Genomic DNA, 22,483 nt, shown 5'->3' with positions numbered 1-22,483 from the left:
GGTGCCCCATTGCCATTTGGAATCTTCTGGGTTAATGATGGTAAAATTAACAGGATTACAGACCTTTGATTGACAACCTGATGTAGCAGTCCCCTTCTGAAGGAGCACTGTTGTGCTTTCTTTTTTCCAAGTAGCCCATGAAACACAGCTCCAGCTGGGGCATAAAAACTCAGGTGTATAGGCACATAAACCATTTTCCTCACACATGCATTTGTCATTGAGTCAGTAAACCCACTCCCAGTCTAAGCCTCCACATGGTATATAAAGAGTTTTTGGGCCCTCTGTGACAAGTGCCCACTTTTTTCTTATGACAGACGCCTCTGCGCCAATACCTATAACCACACATACATCTAACAACATTGACACTGGTCTTTTTGGGTTAGTAATTTGTGTCCAGCTGACCGAGGCCTCCCCTCCCCCTCTGGAACCTTGGTAGGATCAGACTTCTAACCAATCTTCACTGGGGGAGTACTGTGGGGTGAAGCAAGTGTTATTGACTCTCCCATTGGCAGATAGAATAGGTGGTCTTATGTCTGCAGGTCCTCAGGCCTTTTCCCTGGCATGAGAAGTGGGTATGGTAAAGTCCAAGTGACTCTCTGGCCTGACCTGGTTATATGAATACATGGGTCACATGATGAGGGATCTAGGTTTACAGAAGGGGTCCAGATTAGAAGCAACCAATACCAATGAAGCATCCTCTCCACAAAGGGAAGGTGGCGCTAACAGAAACCTCTCACCACACATGCAGCCAGCTGGGCAGCCACTGCCAGTCCTATGGCAAAAAGTAAATCAGGAATCACAATAATAGCGAGAAACAAGGGTGACAGTGCATCCCAGTAAGGAAACAGATATAGAAAATAAGGACAGTCGATTTGTCCCACCAGACCATCGATTCCTCAGGGTTCTGCCATGCATAGATTAGTCAGCTTCTGGAGTGACTAAAGCAGGGCTGTAGTGTCCCAGAGCCTCTGGAGTTACAGATTGCTCCCTCCATATGGTCAGCTTGCCCGGTGTTGATGGATCAGGAATGTACTCCCAGTTTCGAGATGCTGCCTTCACTGTGCTGTGGTGAATCCAGGGACCCACCTCGGCTACCTTTACTGCACTAGGTGACAGTGAATGGGCCCTTCAGGAGGGGTTTTAGGGGTTGGACATTCCATTCCTTCACCCATACAGCATCTCCTGGTTTAAAGGGGTGAGCGTCTGTGGCCAGACTCACAGGTAATCCCTCCCCAACCCAGTGGTGTAAGGTGGTTAGGGTAGAGCCAAGGGCCCACATCTGTTGCCTCAGGGTTAAACTGCCTATCTAATTTAGATCCCCACTTATGCCCTTGATAATGGAGGGAGGACACCCATAATGGATTTCTTAATGGGAGAACGCCATCTGCTTAGTGGGGCTACACCTGATTCTTAACAAGGTGATGGCAACACCTTGTTTCCTGACATAGTTTACTTAATTGCAGCTTCAGGGTTCGGTTCATTCATTCCATCTTCCCAGAGCTCAGGGGTTGGTATTCTGTATGTAATTTCTAGGTAATCTTTAACCCGTTTGCCACTAGCCACATCACCTCAGCCCTGAATGCTGGCCCATTATCTGATCCCATAGTGATAGGGATTCCAAATAGAGGAATGATATTTTTAGAAGTTGGACTACTTTCTGTGCCTTTTCTATGTGAGCAGGGAAGGATTCCACCCAGCCTGAGAAAGTACACACAAAGACCAACAGATATTTTATAGCCTCGGACCCAGGGAAGATCAGTAAAGTCCACCATCATATTTTCAAATGGGGCTCCCCCAACACTCTGCACCCCAGGGGCAGCCTTGAGTCCCTGATGTGGGTTATTCCGGGCACACATTTCACATTGCTTGCATACTGCTCAGGCTATGCTGGACAGTTGAGGGATGTAGAAATGTTGGCTCAATGTAGTCTTGAGAGCTGTCTGGCACCATAGTGTCCTGATGGAACTTCTTGACAAAAGCTTGGGCCAGGGCCTCAGGAATTGCCAACTTGGCCATCTTCGAATTTCTACCATCCACCTGGGAGGTAGCTTCCATTTTCAATCTTAAACCAGGTATTCTCATGTTGTGTCATTAGGGTCCCATTTTGCCAGTGGACTAGGGAACAGTGTGGCCATTAAAGTCGCAGATTCCGCTGTCCTTTGGAAGCTGCAAGCTTTGCCTCTCGGTCTGCTTTACGGTTTCCCTGTGCAGCCATGATGTCCCCAACAATGCATGACTGCCACTCTTTAGGGGCCCACACAGCATATAAGAGTTCAAGGATTTCCTTACCATACTTTATGTCTTTTCCTCCTGAGTTTATTAGACCCTTCTCTTTATATAAAGCCCCATGTACGTGGAGGGTGGTGAAGGCATACTTAGAGTCTGTATATATATTAACACCTATCCCTGCCACCAGTTGGAGAGCTCGGGTTAATGTGATGAGCTCTGCCTTCTATGCCAAAGTCCTCTTTGGCAGGGATTTGGACTCAATGATAGAATTCAGGGTCACCACAGAGTACCCCACAAGGCATTCTCCCTCTTTCACAAAACTGCTACTGTCAGTGAAATACTCAGTGTCGGGGTCCTTGAGGGGCTGGTCCCTCAAGTCTGGTCTGCTGGAGAACACCTCATTCATGATTTGAATGCAGTCATAATCTGGTTGATCTGGCCCAACAGGCAGTAGGGTTGCAGAGTTTAGGGTCCACACTACTTCTAGGTGAATGCATGGGTTCTCACATAGCATTCATTCCCTGATATCTGACCATCCTGGCATTGGTTAGTCAGTACTCCATTAATGTCAGTACTGAATGTGGCACTCAGACAGTCAATTCTTATCCCATAGTTAACTTGTCAGCCTCAGACACTAAGTTGGCCATGGCTGCAAGTGCCTATAGCAGGGTGGCCAGCCTTGGGCAACAGACTCAAGCTGTTTGGAGAGATATGCCACTGGACAATGCCAGGACCTCAACATCTGGGTTAGGACTCTCATGTGATGCCAGTACATTCATGAACGTACAAGAAGAAGGGCTTGGACATGTCTGGGAGACCCAGACCAGGCACGTTGGTGAGGGCCCATTTGATCTCTTCAAAGGCCTTTTGCTGTGCTTGCTCCCATAATTAGAGGTTCCCGCCCTCCCTGCTCTGTGGCCTCATAAAGGGGTTTTGCCAAGACTGAGAAGTTAGGTATCTGGATTCTACAGAAACCTGCAGCCCTGAAAAACTCCCGAACCTAATGTCAGGTCAACAGGACCAGGATCAAACAAACAGTCTGTGTTTTCTCTGGGCCGAGTTGGCACTGCCCCTGGGAGAGGTGAAAGCTAAGGTACTTGACTTTTTTTTGACAGATTTGGGCCTTTGCCGCCCCCCCCCCCCCGCCTGCTTCCTGCATGCCATTTAGAAGGGCTTCTTGATACTGGTTAGTACTCATGAGCCCTCCATCTACACATGAGTCATTTGGGTCCCATTTGGGGTCCTCTCCAGGGAAGTGAGCCCGAGCATAAGTGTCGCAGCCGGGCCATTCTCCTCTAACCATGCTAGGGCCGCCTGGGTAATTTGAGGGTCAGGAGGAGTTGGCAGCAGTCCATGCAGGTAGGTTTATGGGTTTGAATTATGGACTGCATTAGTTCAGTCATAGCCTGGGGCTTCTCTGTACAGGAGGGAGTGTGGTGCTTCCAATTTAGGAGGTCCATAGTGGTAAAGGGTTGGTACACAAAAACATGCTGGTGTCCTTGGATCTGGCCTTCCTGATCATCATAGATGGGTCCCCTAATTTCCCTCAGTGGCATCTGTAGGGGTCCCCAGTGTTTCTGCAGGGAGGGACTGTCTCCGCTGGCCTGATCTTCTAATCGCCCTCTAGGAGGGATATATGGGGTTAGGATGGGTGGTCCAGTTGAGCTGGTCACATCCAGAGAAGCCAGTGGTGCTAGAGGTGGTGAGGTGTCAGGACTAGGGGCAGGCTCCTGTGGGGTTTCAGCAGCTGGGATGGCTGGAGGCACAGGTGGCAGTGAGGGGTACATTGGGGGCATATGGCAGTGGGGTCCCCTCAGGCTCTCCCAACAGTATGGGTTTTTCAGTTTTTGGCCAGCATTTGGAGGATGCCATGATGCGAGCCATCGTAATTTTATAGTTCTCTTCAATACAGACTTTTAGCCAAGGCGACCGGGATAGGACTAGGTCTTGCCAACATTCAATGTGAAGAAATTGGTTGGGGGTGGCCTGGATCCCCCACAATGACCTTGAATACTGGACCAACTAGTTCCCTATCAAGTGAGCCCTCAGAGGGCCAGCCCACCCCAAACGGTGGCTAATCAATTTCATAGAATGTCCAGAGCTTTCCGGGAGTTAATTTCACACTGTAATCTCCTGAATATCCCTTTTTGAAATTCCTCAGAATACACTCTATGGGAGTCATTTACTCTGCTTTCCACCCATTTCCTCCCCATAATGGACAACTTTCATGCACAAGAGAGGAAAAAAGGGGAAAGAAGGGACTAATTTGGAGAGGACACACACTTGCTTCGTCCATTTTCGGCTGCTCTCCTCTCAGAGATATTTCAGGCGCCACTTAGCATTGGTGGGTTCAGTATCGAACGCTGACCCGGATCAGACTCCTGAGGAAGTCTGATGCCGCCCTAAGCCATATGAGGTTGCCACGGAACCACAGACTGGGACTCAGAATTCACTTTGACCCATTTAATGGGTCAGGGTCAGAAAATTTCCTCTGTCCGTCTCGTTTACACACAGTCACACAGTGACTCCAACCCGCTGCCCAGTGCCTGGTATCTTAGAGTTGTGGTTTCATTCCTTATGGAACTACCCGGGCAACTCTGGGAGGTGATCAGGCTCCCCTTCGGCCTCTTAGGGGCAGGTCTACCAAAATGAACCTGGGTTCTTACCAGTCTGATGGGCGATGTTCTCTGAGCTGGTTCCTGGGCCTCACCAGCTTCCTTTGTGGATCTGGGGCCCTCGCCCCAGTGTGCTGGGAGGCGCTAATCTCCTATGGACCAAGCGGTCCACCAGCGCAAGTCAAGGTTGCCTCTCCCAGTGCCCTGAGGTTCGTGCTTGGTGACAAGGGAGATAAAACACCGTCCCCGCCTCCCAGGCGATGTCCCCACAAAATGTAGTGATGTGTCACACAGAGAGAGCCGGGGACACTGAGTCTTTTCTTTCCAGGAGGCAGCTTTATTCATGCCAGCTCGGGCTTAGCGGGCTAAGACCCCAAAAGGCTGAGACTTGAGCACAGCGGTCAGGTTGTCTTTTGTACAATTTTTGCCCCTTTGTCTCCATATATGGTAACATACAGTCTGAATGTGCAGTCTGCATTGCAGAGTCGTGAGGAATAGTGCACACGTGCACATAGCCAGGTTGCCTTCCCTTGTCTTGAGGTTTTCACCACGTTTCTTAGGGAGGGACCCTATCACACCAGCAGCTGGATTGTCTATTTGCCTGCCTGCAGTGGCTGTGATGTGTAGAAAACAGACACCAGGAAAAATTCAGGCTCTACCTGTGGCTAAATTATGGTTGGACCAAATTTAATATATATATTTTAATGTTTATTTATTTGGAGAGAGAGAGCACGAGCAGGGGAGGGGAATAGAGAGAGAGAGAATCCCAAGCAAGATCTGCCCTGTCAGAACAGAGCCCCACTCAGGGCTCAATCTCATGAGCCGTGAGACCATGACCCGAGCTGAAATCAAGAGTTGGATGCTTAACTGACTGACCCACCCAGGCGCCCCTACTATATTTATTTATTTATTTTTTTTTTTTTAAAAAATTTTTTTTTTCAACGTTTTATTTTTATTTTTGGGACAGAGAGAGACAGAGCATGAATGGGGGAGGGGCAGAGAGAGAGGGAGACACAGAATGTGAAACAGGCCCCAGGCTCTGAGCCATCAGCCCAGAGCCCGACGCGGGGCTCGAACTCACGGACCGCGAGATCGTGACCTGGCTGAAGTCGGACGCTTAACCGACTGCGCCACCCAGGCGCCCCTACTATATTTATTTTTAAACCATAGTGGACGGCTTTTGCTTTTGTTTCTTCTTGGACACAGCATGACACACACAGTACACAGTAAGTATGTACATAAAAATAAATGACTTGAGCTCCAAAGCAACAAGGATCCTAGAAAAAGAAGAAGTGTTCATTTAACTGTTTTCCTTTTCCTTCAAGGAAATTAAATACTTCTACCTTGTTTTTTCGCAAAAATTTTGAGAGATTGAGAATCTACCAGCTCTTCTATTGTTAATAACTGTTGAATGAAGTTAAATGACATCTTTTCCAAGTTGGTTGAGTTGTATCCATGTTTCCCATCAATTGGCCTATTTCAATATGCATTTCAAGCATTTGGCCTACTGGAAAAATTGCCCCTATCACTTCTTAATCTAATATTTGGACTTCATTCTGCCAAGGTTTTTCTTTTAGAAATAAAAGTAAATAAAAATATTTGTCCTCAGTGTATCATCTTTTTCTCTAAATGCTGTTTTCTGTTTTTATTTTGCTTGCAATCTAAGTTAGTGATAATTCAATACCTTCTGTTATGATAAAAGCCTCAGTTTTTGAGATGCCTTTAAGAGTGAAATGAAAGCATCTCTGTAGAGCTCTATAGACTTGAGAAGAAAATAATCAAAATACTGTTTATTTATTTATTGAGCGTCTAGTTGCCCTGCTATCTTCCCTTTCTTTCTTTTTGTTGTCTTCCCCCCCACCCCATTTTCTCTCTTCCTCTCTCCTACAAAGTTGGCATTGTATCTCAGAAACTTGCAATTTAAAGATGAACAAAATGAAGGACTCCTAAGGACTTAGAGTTTAATAAACAGTAATAATGCAATGCAACTGTTCTGTTATGGAAGGGTGCAAGAGGTACAATGGGGGTATGAGGAGGGAGAGTCTATCTGTGCATGGGAGCATTGGGTTAGGCAGATAACACTTAGATAGAAGTTTGAGTAGGATTCTACAAGCGAACAGGATTGGGAGTATATTAGTTTTCTGTCTCCGTGTAACAAATTACCACTTTGCAGTAGTTTAAAACAATAAACACTTATTATCTCATAGTTGCTGTAGGTCAGGCGTCTGGGTGTAGGTGAGCTTGGTTCTCTGTTCAAGGTCACACAAAGCTAAATTCAGGATATTGGGTGGGCTGCATTCTCATCTACAGGCTTGACTGGGGAATAATCTATTTTGAAGCTCATTCACGTTGTTGTCGGCTTTCATTGCCTCATGGTTGTCTGACTGAGGGCCCCATAGTTTTGCTGGCTATTAGACAGAGGCTGTCCTCAGGTCCTAGAGACAGCTTTCATTTTTAGAGGCTGCCAGAAGTTCCTAGCTGTGTGGTCTTCTCCTACATGACTTCTTACTTCATTAAGCCAACAAGGATAGTCTCTAGTCTAGTCTGCTAAGAGAGTCTTATGTAATGTAACAAAATCATGAAAGGACATTCCATCACCTTTGACATACTCTATTGTTTAGAAGTAAATCACAGGTCTTACCTGCACCTAAGGAGAGGAGATTATACAAAGGCATGAACACAAGGAACAACTCATTGGGGGTCACCCTAAGGTGTGTGCCCCACATGGGGTGATAAGAGGAATGGGAGAAGCAGGTAGATAAGAGATTGTGTAGGGAATGAACAATGGTTCTGTATAGCTGCAATGGGATGGAGGAGTGAAGGAAGAGTGACTCAAGGTAAGACTCAAGGCAGGAATGATCACTGCTAACATTTAGATAACGCTTAATCCATGCCAGGGTACTTTATATATGTTAAATCGTAGAATCCTTACAAAAACCCCAAGAGATAGATATTATCACCATTAAGACAGGCAGAAACTCAGAGAAGTTAGATAACTTGACTGAGGTTGTATAGCTTGCAAATGGTGGAACTGGATCCCAACTGTCTGGCCCCTGAGTCTGTGTCTTTAACCACTACACAACCTAGTCTTTGGGCAAGTATTGAGGTGTGCAAGGAGGTCTTGTTGAGGTCTTGAAAGGTTTCGTTGAGGAATTTGAATTCGTTCCAGGAATCAATAGGGAAACACTGTAGAGTTTTCAGTGAAAGGTATAGATGCTCAGATTGACATGCTGCCAGAAGCACAGAGGAGGCACTGGTCTAGGTGAGGGAAGATGGGTTACTGGAAGTCACTGGGACTGGGGTGGGGGAGGAGGGAACAGATAAGAGATCTTTGGATGATCTGACTCAGTGATCAATTATGAGAGCTGGGAGTGTAGTGGTGGAACTGAGGAAGAGCAACCCGTCTCGGGTAACTTCCAGGTCCCTGGCCTGAATGATTTGGGGTGGAAGGAGCATGGGACTCATCCAATAAGCTCAAAGTTACTGGAAGGCAGGGACTATATTCTTCTTTTTGGTGTTAGATCCTTTGGGCCTCTCATATGTCTTTGCCTAAAGTTACAAAAGCACACACTTGGGCTGTGCATGCTACAGGCCATGCACTGTTCTAAGAACTTTGCTTATACTAACTTGTTCAATTTTTGCAACACCTCTATGAGATCTACTATTATCATCCACGTTTTACAAAAGGGGAAACTGAGGTATAACATGGTTAAGTAACTCGACCACTTCACACAGTTGGTAAGGATCATAGCTAGGACTTGAACTCAGGCGGGCTCTCTTCAGAGTCCATGTGCTTAACTAGCACATTATGCCACATCCACACAAACAGATGCTCAGTAGTATTTGCTAAACGTTGTGTGACCTCACGAAAGTAGAACAAATATTTAAAATACAATGTGATAAATTTGTCCATGGCCTTAATGGCCTTTGTATAAGTCTCTATTATCACATTGAGGAAATCGTATTCTAAGGATATGTTGAAATCTGTCTGTCTCTTACTACTGTTAACTGCTCACACATAAGGACTGGGTTCTATTCTAGACATTTCCATGTGCACAATTTCCATTGTGTCTTGTGCAGTACACTCAATAACCATTTGTGGAGTGAATTACTTTCTTGTATATTATACGTATGATTAAAAATTAAAAACTGTATTTACTACATTATCTCATTCAATATTGGCATCAACCAGAAAAGACAGGGGTGGTGGGTCCTGTTATTCCCATTGTATAGCCATGGATATTGAGGCAGAAGAGAGTGACCAAATGGAACCCCGAAGTTCAATTCTTCCTCATTATAACTTAAATCTTGGCTGGGATAATGAGGACCAGCAAGAATGTCAAATTCTAGTGATTCTTTGCAAGCTTTCCTTTTACAAGTACATCAGGAGATCAATAAGGACATGAGAACATAGGGTACACTAAAAACTAAAGGGACACAGGAAAAGTATCATGACTGGCATTAAGTGATTAATTAACTAATTAAATGGCCATCAGAGTGTAGTCTAAAGAAGAGGTCTATTTATTGAATAAATAAAAATAAAAAGCTGAGGGAACAAACTGTGACTGCCACCCTTGCTTCAGCACATGCCCACCTCTGTCACTCTGACCTCCTATCCACTTACTAATTCAAAATAAATTTAAGAAAATAACCCTCATCAGCAGCGTGGCTTTCAAACTACTCCACAGGTAAGACTAATAGTCTCTGTTTTTCCTTTCAAAATTCACCCCAATTCTTCCCTTAATCTATATCCATTGTCAAATTTCCTTCCATTATTTAAGAGCCTCTTTTTCCCCATTCTTTTCCTCTAAGATAACATCTTAAGAAATAAGATAACTTATTTATCTTTCCCCCCTTTTTCTTGTTTGCTTGCTCTGTGTCTTCCGCAACCTTCTACTTTCTTCCCACACAGACTCATATTGACTCCTTCTGCTTTAAGGATCAGTTCAGGAGTTCTTTTGGGGTAGGCTGACTTCTAATAAGGGCTCCCATGGCCTCTGCCTCCTAGTATTTATGCCCTTCAATAATCTCCTCCCCTTGAGAATGGGCTGAACTTAGTGACTTGCCCAGGACTGGCAAAAGTAATGGGATTATTAGTATGGCAAAAATGATGGGGTGTCACTTCCATGGTAATTATGATGTCCATCTTGCAAGTAGGCTCTCTCTTTTGTCTTCCTGGCTTGTGTGTTTTGATGAAGCAAGCTGCTAAGTTGCTATGCTGGAGAGGTCCACATGGCAAGGAACCAAGGGCAGCTTCCAGCCAACAGGGAAGAATTAGTGTCCTCAGTCCAATAGTGCACACAGAAATGAATTCTGCCAACAGCCACAGAGCTTGACAGTGAATCTTGTCCCCAGTAGAGCTTTCAGATGAGGCTGCATACCTGGACTAACACCTCGATTGTAGACTTACCAGAAACCATGAAACAGAGACCTAGATAAACCATGCCTGGATTTCTGACCCACTCAAGTGATGTGTTTATATATGTGTGCTGTGTTAAGCCACTAAATTTTGGACTAATTTGTTACACAGCAAAAGATTACTAATACACATCCCTTCCAAGCAGCTTCCCCTCACCCTAGGCACCTCTCCTTTATGTAGCCATCTGTATAGCTCTATTCTTGTACTTAGAACATGGTATTCTAATTATGTTTGTCTTTGTTTCCTGCTCTGCACTGAGCTCATTGAGGGCAGTGACCTGATTTATCTCCTAGCACAGCACCTGGCTCAACAATAATTGTGTGTTAAGTAATGAACATATATTCAATAGCCCTCTCTGCTCCCACTGCTCTCCTACCAATCACCTGAAATTGGTGCCATTAGGGCAAGAGAAGATGGTTCAGCTCCAACCATCTCAGGTAACTGCTGTAATTCTTCTTGTGCCCCTGCTCTCTCTGTCCATTTGAGCAACACACCCTGGCAAAAATGGGAAGAGCATGTTTGTGATACATTGTCTTATTTGATCTTCCAGTCAATGCTATGAACGAGGTATCAGGATCCAATGTATAATGAGGAAATCAATGTTTTATACAGAGCTGCACAGCTGTTAAATAGCAGAGTCAAAGTTGGTATCTAAATGTGTCTGATTTTTAATTCAATGCAAATCTCTATTCACAGTTACGCTATGCTGCATGATCCCGGACAAAGTTTCCTACACACTAGAATAAACTGGCAAAATGAGAATAATAACAAAGATAATACTATTTAAAAACATTTATTGAGTTATTGTTCTGTAACAGGCATTGTTCTAAGCCCTTTAAATGGATTTACAAATGAAATTTTTATAAAAGCTATGAGAAAAGTATTGTTATTTTATCCATTTTACAGATAAGAAAACTGAGATGAGAAAAGGTTAAATAGGTTGCCAAGGTCATACACTTCAGTGGCAGAGTGAAGATCCAACTTGGGTGGTCTGGGTCTAGTAATCAGTGTGGTTTTAAGGGACATGATTCATCTCAGGTAATTTTGACTTGCTCCTATAAGAGAGTAGAGTGACAGAGCACTGCTCACATGTATTTGAATCCTAGGTTCTCAAGACAAAATTAATTTGGAGATCCGTTTCTCTTTTGTTAATGAGCATCAATTTTTCTCTGGAGAGAGGACCCCTCCTGTTATAGATCCCCACTGCATTGTAGGAGCTCTAATTAAGCCTATGCAAAGTACATAAAAAAGGGAAATAATGAGAATCTGCAATTGAGAAAGACACGACTCTGGTAGCAACCTTGAACACAATTTGGCCAGATTTTGTCCCTTCCTCTTAGCATCTTAAGGCTGTGAGCAATGGGAGGGAGATGCAAAACATAAGTTAATTTTTGAGAAAAGAAAGCTTAATTGGAAGATTTTCTCAAGCAAGGGCACAGAGCATTATGTGAGCCTCCAGTTCATTTGCTGAGAAGAATTTATAAATTTTATTTTCTTTTTTCATCAGTTGTAATTGCCACGTAAAAAGTCAAACAGTTCTGCAAGACTTATGAGAAAGATCAGCTCCCTGCACAGTTCCCACCCCTTGCCCCCCAGAAGCTACCTCTTTAAAGCCTTTTCAGCTGTCTCTCATGATATTTACCTACATATTTTCAAATAACTTGCTCATACTGCTACCTCTTGATTATTTTAGTTTTAGACATCATTCTGAAGAAGGATTTGTCACTGGCATTTTATATGTCAAGTTAGCATTTCCTTTTCAGACATTTCTTCAAGAATAAAGAAAATAAGGCAAAGGGGTAATAGTTCCTTGGCATAAAAAGTACATCCACATTTATACTAAGCACCTCGAGACAGGTGGGGTAAGTAGAGAGAACAGCTATACGAGACAACGTAAGAGCAGTAACGAAGTAGATGGGGGGAAATATCCATCACTATTTTGGAATATAAAATGAAAGCCAAAGCAAGCTTGAGGTGCCATGTGAAATTTAATATATTAGCAAAAAAGAAAGGCTAATGAAACACCCAGTGCTGGTGTGGTTGTTGTAAGTTGTTAAGTTGTAAGCTGTTGTGAGTTGAAACTCTCACATGTTTTTGATGGAATAGTTTTGAAAATAAATATGATAATTATGTACCAGGTGCCATTAAAATGGTGATACTGTTTGACCCAGTAATCTACTACTGGAAATTTATCCTAAGGAAATAATACAACAGAAGCAAAAAACGTATGAACCAACATGTTCCTTGTAGTATCAATTATAAGAGAAAAAGAGTTAGGACACATGGACGGACACACACACACAGAAAGGCAGCCAGTTTAAATATAGTGTTTCATATACTAATGTAAATCACCAGATGGATTACTGTCCACCTGTTAAAAATGATAGACATGAAAGCTTTATAAAAACATGAGAAATATTTATGACATTCACTGAACAAAACTGAACACAAAATAGTATACATTCTCCGTTTAATTATGTATAAACAAGTATGCACACCCACAGGAGTGGCTATGGTACGAGGGACATGAGTATTGAGAGGGAGGAGCTGATTTGAAATTTAGGTCTTCCATTTACAAGCTGTGTGTTGTTGGGCTTTAAAAGAATACTTCTCTGAGCCTTGCTTGTTGCATCTCTAAAACTGTAGAAAATATCAACTTTTTAGTGATGTAAACATTAGAGAAATAAATAATTGGCAGCTAATTTGGTACACAGCATATTATGGTAAGGGCTCCATAGATGGTTATAAGTATTGCTAATATATGGGCCCTATTCAGGAGAATGGGGGAGCTATGTTAGGGACATGTAGCCATGAGTGCCTTTGTGCCCCTTAAAATTTTTTATATATGTATATATATAAAATGTTATATATGCATGTCTATATATACATTTTAAAAATAATTATTTATATATACATACATATACATATATATATATATATATATATATATATATATATATATATATAATTGCTGCATGAGCATTTACTGACCTTGTCAGTAACGAAGGTCCATGTTTCTGAAGGTGTCATAATGAGACGATCCGGGAGTGGAGAGAAAGCAAGGCTGAGAGCCTTGGTCTGTTACACCTCTGTTCTCTTTTTATTGCCCTTGGCTCTCCCAGCTCTTTGTTCTCCAGTGGGCGATTGCGACTGGAACTGGTGCATTCCTGCTAAATGGCATTTTAACCCTGGTATTCCCACAACTCTCTGCTATTTCCTTAACTGACATTTGCATGGCAGATGGCGCAAATGGCCTAGCAAATATATACTGGGTCAGCGTTAAAAAACTGCCAGATTGATGGCTTTGTTGGCTGTGTGCCTCTAAGCAGAGACACGACTGGAAATTGCACAGAGACTCAATTTTCCAGACCAACTTGTGGGCTTTCTGTTCCTCCCTTGCTATGGGCGATCAGTAGGACAGGTGAAGATGGGGCTAGTCTGATTGGCTTCACTTTTAAATAGACACTGATGTGGGCAGATGGGTTGGCACACAATGTGCTGAACTGGGAGCTAAATCTTTCTACTTCTAATCCTGCCTGCATCAGATTTGCTAAGGAATGGAAGCCAAATCTTAACCTGTTCATTTCCAGAGTGTTCCATAGGATAATACTAAGCTTCTTTCGAGGAGTGTCATGAAGGCTGATTTAGAAAGGTAGAACATTTTATCTAAGTGGCTAAAGAAAGCTGGTTTACTTAATACTTCTTAGTCTGAACTACTTTTGGGGAAGAACATACCATTGACTTGGCTTATACATCTTTGGCCCTTAGGGTTTTCATTAGGGCCTTTAGTTGTTTCACAGAAACAACTGTTTCTGTGTTTGTGATCTTCTCAACTAGACTTTAAGTTCTTTGGGGACAGAGACCAAATCTCATATATGTTGGTCTTCCTTATGGCATATAATAGGATCTCTTGCCAATGGTAATTCTCAGTGCCTAGTAAATGTTTATCACATAAGTACTGCTGGTCTGGTTCATAATGCTATGACAACAGGCAGTTCTGTTCTCAGAGGGACCCCTGCCTTGGGTCTCCTGTGCCTATTGTCCTACTGTTGGGATAGAGAGTCCAAGGTTTGATCATCTTAGTAGATGAGTATGAACATGACATGGCAGTTAGGTAGGATTCCACTTGGGGATTTCCCTTCTCCACACCTACTAGACCATATTCTTCATATCTGTGACTCTCTAACTGCTTATCCCAATGGTCCTGAGCCCACAACCAGAGGTCCTCTTCCAAGGGAAGACACTCTTCCCTGTTCTCCCAAGGGGAGACTATCCTAGTGTTTGTGTCCTTAAGCCTGGAGGGTAGCCAAGGGGCCGTTGTTTGTGGGGAGGGGAGGAAAAAGGTAGAGATGTAGCCTGGAAATGTGACCCAAGAGATGAGTGTAGGTGGAGCTGGGGCCTGAAGAGACAGTGGTGAATAGCAGCCCGGTGCTGACACTCCACGGGCTGCCACATTCAGGTACAGCTCATGGTGATCCAAGAGTTTAAATCTGAAGCTGGCCTTCAATTTTTCATACTAAGGTAGGACCATATGACAAGATCTATTTTTCAAAGTGGACAGATAGAATGTATTTTATTTCACCTGTGTAAGCTCAATTTATAACTTTTAAATATATGGACATAGAGTAAGTAGGCTTCTGTTTGTATTGTCACGCCTGAGGCCTGCAAATTCTAAGGGCAGGCTCATGTCAATGAATTCAACCTGCAAAATAGTATTGGGCTGCAAATGTGATGTCATTCCCTGCATTTTATCTACTTACTTAACCTTCCTATAGTAGGCACCTTTGAATGTAGTAAATAGCAGGAATAAAAGGTAAGAGACCACTACCGCGTGCAAGTGGCACTAGGGATATTTTCCTTATATGAACCTGAAACCACAGCGGGTCAATCCCGCTTCTTTCAACCGTGGGAAGTTGGGGAAGAATCTGAATGACAGAACAGCTTGAAAAACAACACAACTTTGTTACATATAATCACCCAAACTGATGACCAACTAAGTATTGCTAAGTTGAAGTCCTACGGGTCTCCTTTAGTAAAAAGATAATTAGCTCATTAATGGCTCTGAATGAAATGAAATGAAATGAAATGAAATGGCTCTTAAGGCACTCGAAAACAGTATTTTCTAAAAGAGACTAAACATTCCAGTTGTATTTTTGTATCTGGCTAATTTTCTTAGGTCATTTCATCCCTGACCTTTTGTTCTCTAAGATAAGGTAAACTTCTGCCTCGTTCGAGTAAGAATGATGACCAATTCTGAGACGCACAGGGCCCAACTGGCAGAGTTTTATGGTGCCGATTAATGTTGAGAACAAGACAGGGCAGATAAGATTCCAGACCCAATGTCAAGCATCCGGTTTTTCCTTTGGGATACCTTTGGGAGAGAACAATCGTCAAGATAATGATTATTACAATTTATAGAAACATTTTATTGTTCCTTTTCAAATGATTTAAAAAACCCCACTATAAGCAGGAAGAAATTAAATTCAGAGGGAAAACAAGAACTTTATAGGCCATCTGCTCAGACTTTCAAATTTAAATTTTATACATAAGAGCACATTAGCTGTGGGGAAAAAAATGTGATCACATTTTGTAGCTGTCTGAGCAATGAAGAAATTTCCCTCGTTGGGCTTTCTGCATAGAAATAAAAGGAACCGTTTTGCTGAAGAAAATGAAATGGCTTCGGTATGGGGGAAATTTGCTATTCACCATTTTATATTTATGGAGTGCTGAACTTACACCATTTTTTGTAAAATATGAAGTAACGGTCGATGCCTGGGGTGGGGAGGTTCACAGGTGACGTTAGACAAACAGTATTGGAGAGCACCTCGCAGAGAGAAACCTGGGACCCTGACAGCCTGTTAGAGGTGGTGAGTAATGGGATGAATGGGGGAATTCAGGGCAACAGTGGGCCCACCTGTGGGGAGGGGGAAACAGGTGCATGAGGGAGAGGAGGCTTATCCTGAACCTTCCCCTGAATCTGGGCCTCCAACTTACAGCCTGGTCCTACTGGCCTGTGCCTTTAGGTATATACTTTCTCACACAGGCACGGAGAACAGTAGGATGCCGTTGACAGCATGAGAGAGTCAAGGATCATACTGAGCCGAGAGCGGGTGACAGCAGTGCCGCTCACAGTGGCCGCTGACCCCTGCGAGCTGAAGCTGGCGGCTTTCCTAGGAATGGTCTGGAGAGCGTTTGATTAGGTCAGGCTGCTCCTGCTGCTTCAAACCTACCTGTCTGATGCTCCGTGACAGGGGGAAGAGAGGTCGCAGCGAACACCAGGACAATTAGTGTGCCGGGTTTTTTGTTTTTTGTTTTTTGCATCTGCCTGCCTTCCTCCCATTTGGTGACCACCAGAGAAACCTCCATCATCGCTTGGTCAAATGAAGCCTGGCAAACAAACCAAGCCTCTTCCCCCCAGTTTGTTGTGCTGTGAAAAGATAAAGGAGGCACAGTGAACATCCAACTGATGGAATGAATGCTGACCCTGGTAGGCAACTTGATCTTTTACAGCCAACCCTAAGAGCTGATACCTTAAAGCACCTAATTTAGAGAGGTATGTGAAATCGTTAAAAAAAAATACTAATTAAGGAAAACCAGCTACAGGGAAAACTGTGAACTGAGGGTCAGGAAAAACAAATTAAATTCATCTGAGTTGGTGCTATTTTAGAAAAGCCTAGAAAGGCTTAAATTAATCTGATGATAAATGAATGAAAGGAACACAGAACTCAAAAGGAATGGTAAGCACTGAAACTCAAGCTTCGTTCAATCATAAGGTCTTAAAAAGCAAGCAGCACAGTGGTTCAGAGTTCAGCCTCAGTAGTCAGACCTCCTGTATTTGAATTTTGGAAGATGGGAATATCTTCCAGCCATGGGACCTTGAATGAGTCAATTACCATCTGTGGGCTTCCAGTTCCTCATCTGTAAAATGGGGCTAATAATAGTACTTAGTTCACATAGTTTTGAGGAGCATTAAATGAGATAATACATAAAAAGTACTTAAGAGGGTGCCAGAGATACTTGCAAGTGCCCCCTCAATATTAGCAATTTTAATCCAGTGATTTTAAAACTATGCTTCAAAGAGTCCCAAGTTTCTACAAGTCTCGTGCTGAAACACCTACAAATTTAAGATAAGGATAAGCAGGGGAAACTTGGTTTTCATCTGCAACTACCACAGTTGCTCAGCTTGTGTGTACCTTGTTTTAATTTCTGTTTGCCATTTTATTTGAACAAGATCCTGTAAGTTAAAACAACACAAAACACGTCTTATAAGGCATCTGATCCAGCATCTGATCTGTTTATCCAGTTAGATCAGGAATCCTGTCCCTATCCGTGGATGATCCTGCCTCTTCTTGAACCTCTGCAGAAAATGGACTCTCACTGATCTATAGACCTTTACGGTTGAGGGTTGTTTGGATAATTAGAAAGTTCTTTCCCATGTTGACTTGTCTGATTTCACCTCCAGGTGCTAGTTTTGCTCTCTAAATATGGCCAAATTCTCTTCTGAAAAGATCCAGGTAGATGTTAGGAAAAAAACGATTGTACCCTTTGAGATCTTCAGTGGCAAGAAGCAGAAATTGACTTTGACAAACCTAAAAAGAAGATAAATTTCTTGATGAGCCATTAGGCTGCTCATAGAATTGAAGAGAAGTTGGAGAACCAGGCATAGAAGAAAAGGCAGGAGTCAGTCTTTCTGGAGGTCTTGATGGCATGACCCACTTAGGGCTTCCCCTCCCACATTCTTTCAGCTATCCCACCTAAGGTGTGATTTCCATTCTCTCTGCCCATCAACCCAGCAGCATCCCTCCAAGAGTGGGCCGGGAAAGACCCAGCGCACTCTGCATGTGCTCTCTTGGGCTCAGTGAATCCTGGGGTTCTTTCATCTAGTCGTCATCCTTCCCGTCATACCGCGAAATTGATGTGCTTTCCAAGGCACCCATGTCTGAAGGCGTGTACTGAGCTTTCAGTCAATTCAAACCTCAAGAGTAAGGCTTCCAGATTTACTAAAAAAACACAGAACACCCAGTTAAATTTAAATTTCAGATAAACAAGGAAGAATTATTTAGTGTAAGTATGTCCCACATATTTTGTCTGGCAATCCCACTTCTCACTTCTTTTGTTTTTTAATAGAATTGGCTGTGGAACCATTGCTGGTTCATCTTCTGTGCTTCATTTTAGAAGCTAAGCTCAGAAATATCCATTTATCTCAATTAAATTTCATCACATTGATTTCAGCTTCTCTTTCCAACTTGTCAGAAGTTTTAAATCTTGATGTTATGAAGTCAGTGTATTCACTCTACTTCTAACCCTGAATCCCTAGTTTGACATTGTGACCAGAGAGGGAAGGAGAGCAGAGGTCCGTGGAGGGAAAAATAAAGAGAATGATGCAGTGTAGAAAGGATGGTGGTAGTAGGGAGATAGCCCATCAGAAAGAAGGACTCAGGATAGAAAAAGCTTTAGGGAAATTGGAGGAAGAGAAAGAAAGAAACATAAATATAAAGGAGAGGTACCAGTCGGGATTCTTAATTTCAGGCAACTGCTCAATTTAAGCAAAAACAAAAACAGCAATTATGTGAAGATATGAGAGGCTTGTAGACCCAACGGGAGGTCTGGATAATGGGCAGGAATCAAGGGTTGGGCATCAGGAACCAGAAAAAGGGTTGTGAAGCAAAACACACTGGACTCAAGGCCATTCGGGTTGCCATTGGGCTGATGAGCAACCTCCACCTGGCTCCACAATCTTGGGTCATAGGTGAGCTCTGGCAAAGAGTATCCCATTGGCTGAGCCTGTCACAGCCTGTCCCACAGAGGTGTTGAGCTTAGGGGAACTTTGGCCAAACCCTTTGGTCTGCATTGTGGAAGCCTCAAAACAGTCTCAAAAAGGGATCAGGGTGCAAATACGAAGAGGCTTTTTTAAAAAAAATTTTTATGTTTTTTATTTTGAGAGAGACAGAGACAGTGTGAGTGGGGGGAGGGGCAGAGAGAGAGGGAGACAGAGAATCCCAAGCAGGCTCCATGTGGTCAGTGGTTAGGGGTCAGGGCACAGAGCCCGACACAGGGATTGAGCTCAGGAATCCATGAGATCATGACATGAGCTGTAATCAAGAGTCCAATACTTAACAAATAAGCCACCCAGGTGCCCAAGGAAGGGGCTTCTTTTCGTAGAGAGTCAAAAATCAATCAAAATCAGTCAATCAACCCATTATTCATCAAGCAAGCAAGCAAACAGATATAATATTCCCCATGGAGAGATTAAAAGAATAGAGTCATATGCAGACAGCTCACTATATGCTGCCTCCAGCCCAGGCCTCTCTTCCTTGCTGCCAGCCAGAACAGTCATTTGCCTACTCAGTATTTGGACAGTATGTATGAACCAAAGCAATGCTAACAAAGTCTATCCAGAATCAAACTCGTGTTCTGCCCCAGCTCTGCCTCCAGCCCGTGTCTTCTTTCAGCGTTACCTGTCTCTGTGAACACCACACATTCCAAATCTAGTATCATCCGTACTCTTCTCACTCTTTTATCCTTATATGAAATACACCTCCAAGTCCTGCTGAGTTCACTCCTTAATTCTCATTTGAATATGTTGACTTCTTTCTATCTCTTCGCCTCCACCCATTCCAATCCTATCCTCACCTTTATTACTATAATAACCACATTCCTGAGATCTCTGAATCTGCTCTGCGCCCCTGCTCCCTGACTGTTCTTCACCCTGCAGCCACAGCAATCTTTCTGAAGTGCAAATTTGAACATGAAACCCCCCCCCCCCCCCCCCCCCCACATCCCTCAGCTTGAAGTATTTCAATGGCTTTCCATTGCGCTTAGAAAAAGATCAAGATCTTTAATCTAGCCTACAAGGTTTTAAAGGTCTGACCCTAGAGAGTCCTCTCCAAACTCTGTATCTGGGGTTGGGAGTGAGGATGTGGGGTGTTAGTGGTCGCGTGGAGTGGAGTGGTCTTCAGTGGCAGTGTCCAGAGCAAGAGCGTCTGTTGGGTAAGAACCAACCTCTAGGCTTAGAGTTAAGTCTAGCCTTCATTAGCACCTATGATGTGATTAGTCCTGATCCTTGTATGCACGTTCACTTAACTCAGGGCAAGGGTCTCTACCAGGTGATGGCCCATATTTCTTTCCAGCTCCTTCTGTGATGTTTTAACTGATTACCTGGAAATATTCTGGCCGCTAGAGGGCCTCATTGGTTTTTTTCCCCTTAAAAGGCTCTCAAATAGTAGACAAGAACTACAAACATTCCCTGGGCTCTAGCTGCTTTTGGGGTGTGTGACCTGTGCAAACATGTTGACTATTTTGCTAAAAACGTTTTGAGAATATTTTTATTATCATTGGGTAGCTTTACACTGAAAACAGTTAACAATAAAAAATAAAAGTCTCTTCTGTTTAGCATTTCTAATTTGTAGGTGAAACCAGCCTGTTGGAGCTCAGGGACCCTCAGCAATACACGACTCCTCTTCCAGCCTCCTTCAGCACTTGAAGAAATAATTTTAGGGTTGCAGAAAGCTTCACGGTCCTAGAACACCCCATTTCAACTGCCAACACTCGCATCCTTACCATCACAATCTGCCAAAGAGATTGATAGTCACAGTCAATCCTATCATAACCTTTATCCAAAAGGTAATATGTCCTGGTTTGCCTAGGATGACCATCCTCTCCCCACCCTGAAAATGTTTCCTTTTGGATGATAATTTGCATGACCACCTTATTTATCCTTGTTTATTTCAGACATTACAAGAAACTTAACACTCCCACATTACTGCCTTCCCCATGGATCCTTTTCCTCACATATTCTATGTCTGACCTCATCTTCCATCCTTTCCCAACATCTAAAATCTGTCCTTGGTCCAAAAGTTTTTCCTATATGTTCTCTTCAACTTCTGGTTCTGAGATCTGACTCTCCTCTGAGGATCCTGCTTCTCATTTGGGCCTGGAGGTGGTGGTGATGGCGGTGGTGGTGGTGGTCATGGTGTATACCTTGCTCCATGTCGCTGCCTCCAGACCACCACCCTTCTCTTCTCAAACACCCAATTTTGACCTAACTCATGTCATCTCACTATATCACCTTATCCTCCCCCCGCCCTTATTGTTGTGATCAATGGACCCCACAGAGCACTCTCATTTTATTCCTTGAAGGTTTTAACTCATTACTTCTTTTCATGGGTCTTTAATGCCCCTCCTGACGAAATTCTTAGAAATTTCAAAATTCACATAAATGATAGTTCCCAAATTCTTGCCTCTTAGCTCTTGACGTCTTCTCTGGTGGTTATGTCTTTGAACATACCTCAGTCACCAGAGTCATGCCAAGATCTTTCATTATTAATTGCATGTACTTCATAATCTTCATTTTTATCTTTCATCTTTGACTGCTGTCCATGATCTCTTTAGCTCTCTCCCTTTAGTATTTCAACTTCAACAATACTTTAAGCCCCCCAAGATCCATATTCTGTCAACCTCATCATCTTATCAGTACCCCTCACCTCTCACCCTCAGTACTTTTCTCTTTACCACGGTTCATCATTGCACTCCTTCCTGAAATCTTTCCTAGATATACAGATATAGTTGGGTGGGGAACTTTGACAGTGGAAGCATGTGTTAGATATCTTCTGAATGCCTCTTTGTTGGTGCAATAGCAAACAAGGCACGGGTGAGAATGAAGGCAGGAAGGAAGTGTTGTAAGCATGAGAGGAGACAAGATGGCTTGAAAGGGGCTTCTCAAACTTTAATGTGCATGCAGCTCACCCAGGGATCTTGTTAAAATGGAGATTCTAGTTCTGTAAATCTAGAGTGAGGCCTGAAATTCTGCATTTCAAATAAAATCTCAGGTGATGAAGATGTCATTGGCCCATGGACCACACTTTGAGCAGCAAGGGTCTAGGATAAGTTTTCTTAATCTTGGTACTCTTACCATTTTGGACCAGATAGTTATTTATTGTGGATGGCTGTCCTGAACATTGTAGGATGTTTAGCAGCATTCCCTTTTATAGGTTAGCTGCTAGCCCATATATTTCCCTGTCACATTCAACTGGAAATGCCCAATCCTGGCCAAATCCTATTCTCTACCTGCTTCATGCCTGCACCTGTGTAGTTGAATATGCCTGGAAAAACACACAATAATAATGTAAATCCATATGCATTATGCAGAACCTTAATGCTGCTTATTGTCCCTATTATATTTTCTTAATCTATTTAGACATTTATTGTCCTACAGTAGTGG

The sequence above is a fragment of the Lynx canadensis genome, chromosome B4 (assembly GCF_007474595.2).
Source record: "Lynx canadensis isolate LIC74 chromosome B4, mLynCan4.pri.v2, whole genome shotgun sequence".
NCBI classification, from domain to species: domain Eukaryota; kingdom Metazoa; phylum Chordata; class Mammalia; order Carnivora; family Felidae; genus Lynx; species Lynx canadensis.
Note: the sequence above shows the minus strand (reverse complement) of the source record.